The sequence below is a fragment of the Arachis hypogaea genome, chromosome 2, assembly GCF_003086295.3.
Source record: "Arachis hypogaea cultivar Tifrunner chromosome 2, arahy.Tifrunner.gnm2.J5K5, whole genome shotgun sequence".
Classification (NCBI taxonomy): domain Eukaryota; kingdom Viridiplantae; phylum Streptophyta; class Magnoliopsida; order Fabales; family Fabaceae; genus Arachis; species Arachis hypogaea.
Window position 1 is genome coordinate 44,216,173 of NC_092037.1, and position 4,131 is coordinate 44,220,303.

The following is a 4,131-nucleotide window of genomic DNA, read 5'->3' on the forward strand; positions in this document are numbered from 1 at the left end:
GAGAAATACTTTTTCAGTTTCTCTCCAATCCTTCTTATGACTTAAGATCTCTTTCATGAACTTAGCATAAGAAGGTATTTGCTCAAGTGCCTCTGCAAACGGAATCTTTATTTCAAGAGTCCTTAGATAGTCTGCAAAGCGGGCAAATTGCTTATCCTGTTCCGCTTGGCGGAGTTTCTGAGGATAAGGCATCTTGGCTTTATATTCTTCAACCTTAATTGCTGCAGGTTTATTCCTGACAGAAGTGGTTGGAGAAGTATTTTTAGAGGGGTTACTATCAGCACTCTCAGGTGTCTGGTTCCCCTTTTGCGTTTGAACGCCAGGATTGGGTGGAAAATGGGCGTTTAACGCCAACTTTTCCCCTTTTTCTGGCGTTTGAATGCCAGAACTGGGCAGGGAATGGGCGTTTAACGCCAGCTTTCCCTCCTTTTCTGGCGTTTGAACGCCAATAGCATTCCTCTCTGGGCTCTTACTGTCCTCAGAGGGATTTTGGATAGTGGTTTGGTTATCCTCTGTCAATTGTTCCTTATTTGATTTTTTGCTCTTTTGAGTGGTGTTGTTCAATGTCTTCCCACTCCTCAGTTGAACTGCTTGACACTCTTCTGTTATCTGTTTAGATATCTGCTGTTTTGCTTGATTCAACTGCAGTTCTATGTTCTTGTTAGCAACTTTAGTTTCATGGAGCATTTCTTTAAATACTGCTAACTATTCTGTCATCAAGAGCAATTGTTGATTAAGCTCAATCATCTGTTCTTGAGGATTAGGATCAGTAGCTACTGCCATAACTTCCTCTTTTGGGGAGAACTCATTGCTAGAGTATAAATATTGATTTCTAGCAACAGTGTCTATAAGCTCTTGAGCCTCTTCAATTGTCTTCCTCATGTGTATAGATCCACCAGCTGAGTGGTCTAAAGACATCTAAGCTTTTTCTGTAAGCCCATAGTAGAAGATGTCTAACTGTACCCACTCTGAAAACATTTCAGAGGGGCATTTTCTTAGCATACCTCTATACCTCTCCCAGGCATTATAAAGGGATTCATTATCTTCTTGCTTAAAGCCTTGGATGTCCAGCCTTAGCTGTGTCATCCTCTTTGGAGGGTAAAAGTGATTCAGGAATTTGTCTGATAACTGTTTCCATGTCTTTATGCTTGCTGTAGGTTGGTTATTCAACCACCTCTTAGCTTGATCTTTTACAGCAAATGGAAACAGTAATAGTCTGTAGACATCCTGATCCACCTCTTTATCACGTACTGTGTCAGCAATTTGTAAGAACTGTGCCAGAAACTCAGTAGGCTCTTCCTGTGGAAGACCGAAATACTGGCAATTTTGCTGTACTATGATAATGAGTTGAGGATTTAACTCAAAGCTGCTTGCTTTGATGGGAGGTGTACAAATGCTACTCCCATATGCAGCTGTAATGGGGTTAGCATATGACCCCAGAGTCCTTCTGGACTGTTCAATCCCACTTAGGTCCATGATGGATAAAGGAAAATGATATGGATTGCAAGTAGATAAATATATATATATATATATATATATATATATTTTGAATTAACCGAAAAAAATAAAATAAAATAAAATAAAACAAAAGGAAAATAAAATAAAAATTCGAAAATTAAAAGAAAATAAGATCAAAGCAAATTGAGAACTGAATCAATTAGTTAATTAAAAGGATTTTGAGATTAGCAATTAGAAAGATATGATTGAAAATTTTTTTTTTGTGAAAAAGATTTGATTTTTGAAATGAGGAAAGAGAAAAACAACAAAATGACACCAAACTTAAAATTTTTAGAAAATCAAGCACTAATTTTCGAAAAATTTAAGGGAAAAACACAAAGAGGACACCAAACTTAGAATTTTTACGGATCAAAAAGGGATTAAAGACATGCAAATTCGAAAATTAAAAGAAAAACAAAAGCATGCAATTGACACCAAACTTAAAATATGAAACTAGACTCAACTAAAAGACTCTAAACCAACAAAAATAAAACAGTCCTAATCTAAGCAACAAGATAAGCCGTCAGTTGTCCAAACTCGAACAATCCCCGGCAACGGCGCCAAAAACTTGGTGCACGAAATTGCAATCACACTTTTGCAATTCCGCACAACTAACCAGCAAGTGCACTGGGTCGTCCAAGTAATACCTTACGTGAGTAAGGGTCAATCCCACGGAGATTGTCGGCTTGAAGCAAGCTATGGTTATCTTGTAAATCTTAGTCAGGATATCAATAATTATCAGGATTGATTGTGAAAAGTAAAAGAACATGAACTAAGTACTTGTTTTGCAGTAATGGAGAATAGGTTGAGGTTTTGGAGATGCTCCATCTTCTGAATCTCTGCTTTCCTACTGTCTTCTTCTTCAAGCACGCAAGGCTCCTTCCATGGCAAGCTGTATGCAAAGGTTTCACCGTTGTCAGTGGCTACCTCCCATCCTCTCAGTGGAAATATTCAACGCACCCTGTCACGGCACGGCTATCCATCTGTCGGTTCTCAATCAGGCCGGAATAGAATCCAGTGATTCTTTTGCGTCTGTCACTAACGCCCAGCCCTCAGGAGTTTGAAGCTCGTCACAGTCATTCAGTCATCGAATCCTACTCAGAATACCACAGACAAGGTTTAGACCTTCCGGATTCTCTTAAATGCCGCCATCAGTTCTAGCTTATACCACGAAGACTCCGATTAAAGAATCCAAGAGATATCTACTTAATCTAAGGTAGAACGGAGGTGGTTGTCAGGCACACGTTCATAGTTGAGAATGATGATGAGTGTCACGGATCATCACATTCATCCGGTTTAAGAACAAGTGATATCTTAGAATGGAAGCAAGCATGATTGAATGGAAAACAGTAGTAATTGCATTAATCCATCAAGACACAGCAGCGCTCCTCACCCCCAACCATGGGGTTTAGAGACTCATGCCGTGGAAAGTACACAAAGAAACGTGTAAAGTGTCATGAGGTCCAGATACAATGTCAAAAGATCCTATTAATAGTAAGCTAGTAACCTAGGGTATACAGAAATGAGTAAATGACGTAAAAATCCACTTCTGGGTCCACTTAGTGTGTGCTTGGGCTGATCATTGAAGCTTTCATGTGTAGAGACTTTTTCTGGAGTTAAACGCCAGCTTTCATGCCAGTTTGGGCGTTTAACTCCAATTTTTATGCCAGTTCCAGCGTTAAACGCTGGGAATTCTGAGGCTGATTTGCAACGCCGGTTTGGGCCATCAAATCGCGGGCAAAGTATGGACTATTATACATTGCTGGAAAGCCCAGGATGTCTACTTTCCAACGCCGTTGAGAGCGCGCCAATTGGGTTTCTGTAGCTCCAGAAAATCCGCTTCGAGTGCAGGGAGGTCAGAATCCAACAGCATCTGCAGTCCTTTTCAGTCTCTGAATCAGATTTTTGCTCAGGACCCTCAATTTCAGTCAGAAAATACCTGAAATCATAGAAAAACACACAAACTCATAGTAAAGTCCAGAAAAGTGAATTTTAACTAAAAACTAATAAAAATACACTAAAAACTAACTAGATCATACTAAAAACATATTAAAAACAATGCCAAAAAGCGTATAAATTATCCGCTCATCAGCAGCGTGGGTCCATTTTGGGCAACTCGTTGGGGGCGATTTCTAGCTCTTTTTGGGCCCAATCCAACTCATTTCTGATGCTATTGAACCCAAGGATTGAAGGGGGAATGAACCAAGTAGTCATAGTTTAGTTTTCATCGTGTTTTAGAGTAGAATTCTAGAGAGAGAGGCTCTCCATTCTCTCTAGAATTTAGGGTAGTTTAGGTTTAATTTTCTTAGATCTACTTTCAATTCTTGTTTTGATTTAGTTTTCCCTTGTTAATTCCTTGACATTACACCTTTGTTCTTCTAGTTCTTGTTGTTAATCTCCCCATTTTGCCATTTTTATGTTTATGAACCATTGTTGAATCTTGATTTCTTTGAATGCAATTTCTTGTTTCTATGTCTCTTTTATGTTACCTCCATTGTTATTGTTGATTTCTTGTTTTATAATAGTTATGGATCTTGTTAATTTTTGCATTTGGTGATGTTTAATTTTCTTGCATTTTAAGTGTTTGATGAAATGCTTACACTAGTTTTTGAGTAGTTTCCTTCACTCTTGGAC